Here is a 9,434-nt window from a genome sequence, read left to right on the forward strand (position 1 = left end):
TATCTCCTAACATATACCTACGCTCTCCGTCTCTACTGATTGGGAATGATTGAGATTTGTCTTGGAACAGCTACCAGAAGACTTATGCCTTTCAGACAGGTTGCTCACGTCACATCTACATCGTCAAGCTCAGTTGGCTCATCACCGGGAAAGTGCTTCTAATATCCTTCACTGGTCTCCGCCCAGAACAACGGGATTTGTTGGTCCAGTTCTTTAACTGTCTATGGCACAGATAGAAGTGAGAAGGCTGTAGCACAAATCTATGATGCTAAAGTTCTTAAAAGGTATTCAAGTTTTACTTTTTGGGGCATTTTAGGCCTTTACTAAACAGGGCAGCAGAAGATTTGAAAGGGAAGAGAGAGGGAAACGAAATGTGCGGCTTGTCAGAACTGAACCTGCGGCCACTGCTGCAAGAACTGAACCTTCATTCATGGGGTGGACACTTAACCTGGTGAGCTATCTAGGCACCCCAACAGTATAACATTTAACTTCAGAATTCCTTTATATACCCTGAAGAACAAATGGGCTTGAGGCCATAGACTGGGTAGGAGAGTCATTTTTTGAACTTTCCATAAAATATGACCAGAAAAAGAAAAATAGAGAATATCGCCAGCCTTATGCTTTCAACATTGGTACCTTGATATGATTTGTATTGTCTTCTTGAGCTATCCATGCATTTGTTTCTTCCTTCAGCTAAATAAAAACTTCTTTCAGTATTGAGTACCAGTATTCCCTCCTAGTGGCTTTATAATAAATATACTTTTTTGTAGTTGTTTTTTTTAGTAGTGATGGCCAATTGAAGCCTAATAAAGCTTTGTGAACCATTTTATGTATTTTCTGAGCCCACTAGATGACAGTCTTGGTTTAAAGAATGCAGGGTGCTAATAACCATTTGTTTAACAAAGAGCCCTGTCAAGTGGGCTTAGAAAATAAAGAAAAAGGTTCACAAAGCTACACAAGACTTCATTTGGCCATCACTAATTTTAGTTATGTTCTTCCATCACCAAATACAACTTACTTAGCGCTCCTAGACTTCAATCCCAAATTATGTTGTTTGTTTTTTAGTAAGTCATGAATATGTGTCAAAATGTCCCAAATATGTATATTCAATGTTTGATTATCTTGTATTTCATATTTTAAAGGTTGACTGTGTACTGCAAACAGTTATGGTCTTGTTTTGGTCTTCTCCTCATGTTTGTGATCTCAGCACTCATTGAAACAGGGTTTCATCAATCACTGTTTTCTACGTATTAAATAAAGGTTAAATGAAAAAAGATTGATGTGACCTTTTACAGCAAATTCCGAGCCATGACTTTGGCAGTGCAGACTTTAAATCAAACCTCTACCATCTACCCTGTAGATAACTGCAGCTGAGAGGGAAAAACTTTAACTTATCTTTCTCAGACCTACATTGATTTACTAGCATGACAACCAGGGATTGCAGTTCAAGATGGCTGATCCTTCTGCTTTACCCACTGCTGACCTTTTCATGAAACCCCCAATTAAAGTCCTTCATTTAGACATGGTGATTCAGCTTAAGTCTTTAGACCTTTAACCTGCCACTACTTACTGTAAGTCAAGAAGTCCACACTCTTTAATCTCCAACAGTATTTAGTAAGATTCACTTTTTTCATGAGGATGTACTGTAAAGGTCTTGGCTCTGAAAACTTGAGTGTTATTTATGGGTCTTAAATAAATGATAATGAGTAAATATATGCATGTCAATTTACACAACGGAAACTAGCAAGATGTATAGGTTCTCAGATTTAGAAGTACTGATCCTCTTCCAGCCGCTTCACACTCGGCTGCGAACCGATCAAGTGAGTGCTGAAGGTCACAGACCGATGACGCCATCAGGACCACATCATCTGCAAAGAGCAGCGATGAGATCCGCAGCCCACCGAACTGCAACCCCTCCCCACCCCGACTTTGCCTCAATATCCTGTCCATAAATATTACAAACAGCATTGGTGACAAAGCACAGCCCTGGAGGAGGCCAACCCTCACCTGGAACGAGTCCAACTTCCTGCAGAGAACCTGGACACCGCTCTCGCTTTGGTCATACAGAGATTGAATGGCCCTGAGAAGGGACCCCCTCATCCCATACTCCCGCAGCCCCTCCCACAGTATCTTCAGGGGAATCATACGCCTTCTACAGATCCAAAAAACATATGTAGACCGGTACGGCATACTCCCAGGTTCCCGCTGGCAGCCTTGCGAGAGTGAAGATCTAATCCGTTGTTCCACGACCAGGACGGAATCCGCATTGTTCCTCTTCAACCCAAGGTTCGGCCAAACCCTCCTCAGCAACTTCCACCAGGGAAATTGACAATCCCCCATCATCCTCCTGCTCTGCCTCTACGATAGAGGGCAAGTTTAGATTAGGGAGGCCGTTTCTCCCGATCACCCCTCTCCATTTATTTCCATCATTGCCCACATGTGCGTTTAAATTACTATTATTATTATTATCATTATTATTATTATTATTTCATGTATAATGTATGTGTTGTATTCTAGTATTTCATTTATATTTATATTCTGTGATGAGTGACTGATGTATGTTTGCTGCTGTAACACATTTCCCATTTTTTGGGATCCATAAATGGTGTAAACGGTGCTCAGCCGGGGCTTGTGAGCAATCCCTATCCAGGAGTATGGTTTCAGAATCGAGACTGTGCGTAGAGATAAGCCCTACCAGATCTAACTGGTGGCGTTACACCTCCCGCACTAATTCCGGCTGTTTCCCTCACAGAGAGGTGACATCCCCAGAGCCATCCTCTGCCGCCCGGATTTGGTCCGTCGAGGCCCCTGACCTTCACTGCCACCCATATGGCAGCGCACCCCCCCCCCCCCCCCCCCCCCCCCCTGTGGTTCCTCCCACAGGTGGTGGGCCCAGGGGATGGAGAGATAGGTGCCACATAGCTTCTAATCTTACGTTTTCACACTAAAATTGCCTAAGGCCTATTGTACAGTCCCTGACAAAAGTCTTGTCGCTTGTGTACAAATTGACCTGAAGTGCCGCTGAAATATATTTCTAATCAAGATTTATTTACAAGAAATGGCTCATTTTATTCCTAACAGCTTTTGTAATAATGTTTCAGTGCAAAACAAAACTGTCAAAAAGTATTCTAATATTCACAGCTTTATAAGCCCATTGAGTCAATTTTTGCAAAGACATAAGTGTTGTCGCCTTGTCATATGAGCTTCACCTGGGACTAATAAGGATCAATTAGGTCTCAGGTGTGTATAAAAACAACCCCAGTACACTAGACCTTCACATCAACTGCAACTAGACATCTGCAACATGCCTAAGATTCACTCTGAGACTAAAGTTTTGATTATCAAGAGGATGAGACCAGATCCACTGCTGAGTGGCAGACACCTCAATGTGTCTCAGCGTCAAGTACACAGGATTAAAAACATTTGAAGACACTGGAGACGTTTTTGACAAGCCCAGGCAGCAGACCCCGCATGACAACTCTCGAGAGACCATTTGTTGCTCGAAAATCCAAGGCCAGCCCATTTTCTACTGCAGCGAGCTCCACGAGACCTGGTCCCTGAAGTCCCTGTGTCAACCAGAACGCTTTGTCGTATTCTGTCTTGAAATGGCCTCCATGGTTGAATCAGTGCCAGAAGCCACATAAACAAAAGACAATTGAAAAACCGTGTGGCATTTGCCAAGCCACACACCTGCTAAAAGGATGGACGCTGGAGAAGTGGAAGAAAGTGGATTTTTCCGATGTATCTTCTGTTGAATTACACCACAGTTGCCGCAAATATTGCAGGAGACCTACTGGAGCCCGCATGGCTCCAAGATTCCCACCGCGAAAACAGTGAAGTTTGGTGGCGTAAAATCATGGTCGGGGTTACATCCAGTATGGGGTGTCGAGAGATCTGCAGGGTGGAAGGCACACATCAATAGTCTCAAATACCAAGAATCTTAGCTACCTCTTATATTCCAACCATAAAAGAGGCCAAATCCTCCAGCAGGATGGGCTCCATCCATACTTCCATCTCCACTTCAAAGTTCCTCAGACGAAGATCAAAATGCTCCAGGATCGCCGGCCCAGTCACCAGACATGAACATCATTGAGCATATGTGGGGTAGGATGAAAGAGGAAGCATGGAAGACCAACCAAGAAATAGATGAACTCTGGGAGGCATGCAGACTGCTTTCCTAGCTATTCCTGATGACTTCATCATACATTGTATGAATCCTTGCCAAACGCATGGATGCAGTCCTTCAAGCTCATGCAGAACAAGATATTAAATTTGAATCTCACAGCACCACTATTTAATTTGCTGACATATTTTAGTATTTAGTAAATTTGTTCAATTTATTATAGGCGACAAACTTTTGTCTTGACAAAATTTGACCTTTTTGTCTTGTTAATAATAAATCTTTTTTTAGTGAAACTAATTTATTTCAGTGCATTGAACTCATTTGGAGGGTTTTAGCTTTTCATATGAGCTATTTCTTCACCAATTGATTAATTAAAAGTCAAGTTAATAGCAGGTGTTTCTACAAAATAGATACGACAAGACTTTTGTCAGGGACTGTATTTTATTGATCATATATCAGTTTTTTTAATAAAAAATATACTTCAAACTTTAATTTGGCATGATAGTTATCATATGATTACAATTTTGATTCATGTAGTTGTGATGGCACGTTGGTATTCTCCCATATTGATCGTTTTTTTTCACCCACCATGGGGCGGCTGTCTCAGTGGTAGAGCGGTTGCCTGCCAATCGGAGGTTGGGTTCAGTCCCTGGCCCTGCAGTCCCATGTCGAAGTGTCCTTGGCAAAGCACGGAACCCCGAGTTGCCCCCGTGCTGCGCATTGGAGTGTGATGGAGTGTGAATGTGTATGAGTGTTTATCTGAGAGAGGTGGAACCTTGTACGGCAGCCTCCCACAGTGTATGAATGTGTGTGAATGTGGTGTTTCCTGTAATTTAAAAGTGCTTTGAGTAGTCGTTAAGACTAGAAAAGCCTATATAAATACAGCACATTTAGGAAAAAACAGAAAATCATCTCCGTGTTTTTTTCGTGGTGGTGAGCACGAATTGTAAACTAATGGTAGCCAGCGTAAATTCTTTGCTGTGAAAGTGTCGCATATCTGCAACTAGTCTCTCCTGATTGAAATGTATCTCATTTAAATTCTTTCAGGAAGACCTCACTCTTAATCTGCTCCCTAACTCAAATCACTTTTGGGCTTCACCTTCCTCTAACCAACAGAACGTACACAAATTGCAAGGGCCAATCAAGAGTCACACCCTGCTTTAAATGTGTTTCACCTTCTGCCATTCAGCGGTCGTTGCAGCCAAAGGTGCAACCCCACCCCCTTCCACCCCCAGTCATCTACTCCAGCTGACCGGTCCGGAGCCTCCTTCGGTCTGGTCTTCGGGCTCCTTCTCTGCCACCACCGGTGTCTAGATTCCATCTGGGGGTCTGATGGTTCTCTACCCCTATTTATATACAAATAATTTGCATAGCGATGGGTCTAATTGCCAAAGACTTTGTACATTTTATGAGCCTCATTTGCATATCTGCACACATGTCTCTCCTGATTGAAATGTATTTCAATGGGAAGCATTTTTAGGGTACGACTTGCGAGTAGCATTGAAAACCATACACTACATAAGGAGGTGTTGGGGTGGTGGATGGGTCAAACAGCACAGGACTTTCTCCCTGAAGTCCAGGGATCACGTCCCACGTGTGCCCCTTTCCGTGTTCTTCTTCTCCTAACCACAACCGCCCCGTTGTTTCGTGTCCGGTTGTGGCGGTCCGTCCCGTTGTTGTTACCGCGCGTGTGGCGTTTCATTTCACCTTTGTTACGTCCTCCAGAGACCTCGGATCATGTCCCGGCGGCTGTTGTTGTCCCCGTCTAACCGTGTGGCATTCATTTCCCCTTGTTGTGTCCCCCAGAGCAGCCCTTTGCATGGCAGTGTCGCCCGTGTTTTCTGTCCCGCTGTTGTGTCCCCCGAGCAGGCTCTGCAGCACAGTCTCATGGCAGTTCGTGAAATGGTCACTGTTCTCAGAAATATGGTTATGCTACTAAATATTAATGCAGTGATTCAAAGAAAGCAAACCCTTGAACATTTTCAGTTTATTCAGTAAATGTTTGGAGTTTGTAAAGGAAATGCAATTACTGCCTATATTTATTTCTCTTCACTTTCTGAAAAGGTAGAACACAAACTTGATCAATTTTGGTCGTTTTGATTTGGAATATAATGTGCAGTGTTCCCAATGCATTCTATTATGGAATTAAAAGCTATTCTGAGGATTTTGAGCTTATTCACTTTTTTAAACACACTGACTCAGACACAACTGTATATATAGACAAAGTGCACTGTTAAACAATAATTTAAGAGTAGGCATCTTCAAAGCCCGTTTTACTAATGAATAGGCTAAACTGTGCACCAATTCGTACAATTGTGTAAAATATATAATAATTTGAAACATTCTATGATCATTTAAAAGTTATCCCCCAGGGGCTTTAACATTTACCTTACACAGTGCATTTGCACTAAATATAAATTACTGATAAAAAAAATTCCATCAAGATGTTTAGGCTGAAATCTAATCATCATCCTCATATTTAAACATTTGTCTTGATAGCCACAAAGTACACAACCGCTACTCAGTCTTTAGAGGAAAGAATGAGTGAGAGAGAGACAGAAAGAGGGGGGAAGGGAGATCATCCTCAGCCAAATAAGAGTCACCCTGAGTGTAAAGAGAGGGAAAGACAAATAGAGAGAGAGAAGTAAGAAGACAGCAAGATGAAAGAGTGAGAGGCAAGGATGTGCGAGATTGACATAGAGAGGAGAAAGAGAGAGAAGCCCCACCCACACACACACACCACCACACACACACACACACCACACACACACACACACACACACACACACACACACACACACCACACACACACACACCCACACACCTCTCACACCACACACACACGTACTAAAAGAGATCGGGAGCTTTTGAAGGCTGGATAATTGCTTTGAGGTCAGGATTGAAGAGATGATGGCTTTTAGCTTGGAGGGAGCAGCCCGAAGGTCTGGCCCAGAGTCAGCCTGTCTGAACTCAACTGTCAGCCGGTAAGGGATTACGCGGCCAGGTCAAGGAGCACACACCCACTCTCACAAACAAGGGTTCACTTACTGAAGCTACATACTACTACTAATAAATCAAAATAATAACATGGTGAAGATTGCAGTAAAGAGTACTAACTCGACCTGCGAGACCCCAGGAAACTTGAATTGCAGAGTTTTCCTATCTACTTGATAAAATAGAGTCATAAATCAGTAACAATTGATTCAGAACTCTTCTAACCCGAGGGCTGATGAGGAAGTAGCGGACACATCACACTTATGGCATTGCTTTTAAAGAATTACTAACTGCTACACCAGTATTTAATATCCATCAGGACTGGGCCTGGCCTTTAATTTTGTCTGATATTTGTCTGATACAAAACCTCTAGTCAGCAGCTTTCAGCTCTTGTGCTCGGGGCCATTGGACCAACCTCCACAAGATCTGAGGGGAACTGAAATTATGGGCATCCATGGACTTGAACTATACATTTTATTTTGTTGTGTAGAACTGTTTTTTTGAAATCATTTTCCTTATTTCAACATTTTATTTTTTTAAATATATTAATCTGCTAATATACACACAGTCCACAGAATAAATGCGACAGCACTCCATTGCACCTGTCGACGTTTGATAACATATCTTAACTTTTTCTCATGATCACGAGATAAGTATTTAATAGCTTTTCCTTTTGTGAATGCAATGCACGACCAGTCAATCAAATCTTGTCAACCACATCCACACAATCCGTGGCAGAAATTTGCTTTATGAGTTTTTTGATTGTTTGTCTATTTAATTAAACTAATATACCCAAGAATGTCCCCCCCCCCCCCATATTTATAAAAACTTTGAATTGTTTTTTGTTTTGTATCATAATATTTAAAGAGTTCAAGAAAACTTGATAACCTTAAATATGAACACGGTTTCTGGAGCCAGTAACAGTCCATCAAATAAGAAATAAGGTCTGCTGTTGGAAATACATACAAAACATGAGGGCCAGCTTCTGACAGGGACAGAAAACAAAGAGATCAATACACACAACAGTGTTACAGAGAACAAGAAAATTAAGTCTTTAATGTATTATGCCTATTAGCTAATACCATAATTTGATATTTTCACGTTTTGATGGGATTATTTTATTTTAAAAGGTATATTTTTAACGGTGTACCAAACATATTCACGTCTGTACAAAATGTACACCTAACAAAAACTAGTGACCGCCGACTGGTCCATGTGACGCTTGGTAAGCAGGATACGAGGTTGCTTACCAGACCTAGATCAATCAGGAGCCCGCACTGCATGAAAGATATGATGATTGACACCGGACTTACACATCCCATCAGTCCCACGTGCACTCTGAACTGTGGCCTCTGACCAAGGAGTGAGAATGGGTCAAATTCATTTCCTTGTTTCTAATATGAAAATGAGATTGCAACTCTCACATTACCAACTAAACGTACAGCAAAAACTGTCAAAACATGTCAGACCGTCCTGCCAACCGTATACATTTAACATCAATGTATTGACATCCACTTTTGACATTTGCTGTAATGATTTTTCATTTAAATTTGCTGAAGGCTCTCTGTAGCACAAACACATACACACACACGTGGATGCAGGATAACTGCGATGAGACATATAGGAGGATCTGAGGACAACTACGCTTGTTATTGTAAGTGCAATGATAAGTTAAAGTCTAATAAAGTGTGTGAATGCGTCCCAGCCCAGGAGAGGAAATAAACAACGTAAAGATCAACAAGCCAATGACAGTAACCATATGTTATTTTGATTAATTCAATAAATTATAATTTTTTTGTCTTAAATCCCCCAGCCATTTTCATATTATACCAACATTTGCAGCCTTCTGAGCCTTTCTGATAAGGTTCCTTAGCCCGAGTAATTAATTAATAGTATTAATTATTATTCTCCTAAAATAAGTTTCCTTTTATTTTTTTTTAGATCAAATGTTTTTTTTGTTTTTTTATAATTCTTTATTATGAAACATTGGAACATACCAGAGTCGAATTTAATCACAGTTCCAGTCTACAATCTAGACCAAATTTCACATTCCCAACGTTCCCGTTTTTAAAGTATATAAGAAACACATTAGACACAAACAGAGGGTGCTTACTATGAGACTTAACTCCAATGCATATAAAAAAGAAGGACGATACAAATGTTTTGTCAGTAAACGTTACATAAAATACAGTACAGTAAAAACACAATCCTTAGTTACCTGTCTTGATAGCATTCAGACAACATTCCTGCGTGTTCTGTTTAATTAATAGGACATCCATTTAAACCATAGAGTAGAAATCTATTGTCTGCTAACAGA

The 9,434-nt window shown here is 41.2% G+C and overlaps 1 long non-coding RNA gene across 1 annotated transcript in view; it reads right to left on the reverse strand.

Moving 5' to 3' along the window:
• Nucleotides 1–8,552, reverse strand: part of LOC116670227 (uncharacterized) — a 10,589-nt gene extending 2,037 nt beyond the window's left edge. The window contains exons 1-2 of the long non-coding RNA XR_004326971.1: nt 8,542–8,552; nt 3,210–3,215 (exon numbers count right to left, since the gene is read on the reverse strand). This is a non-coding gene — a long non-coding RNA (uncharacterized LOC116670227). The remainder of the gene's footprint in view (nt 1–3,209; nt 3,216–8,541) is intronic.
• Between the last annotated feature and the right edge of the window lie 882 nt (nt 8,553–9,434).

This window comes from Etheostoma spectabile, chromosome 20, assembly GCF_008692095.1.
Source record: "Etheostoma spectabile isolate EspeVRDwgs_2016 chromosome 20, UIUC_Espe_1.0, whole genome shotgun sequence".
In the NCBI taxonomy this organism is placed as follows: Eukaryota; Metazoa; Chordata; class Actinopteri; order Perciformes; family Percidae; genus Etheostoma; species Etheostoma spectabile.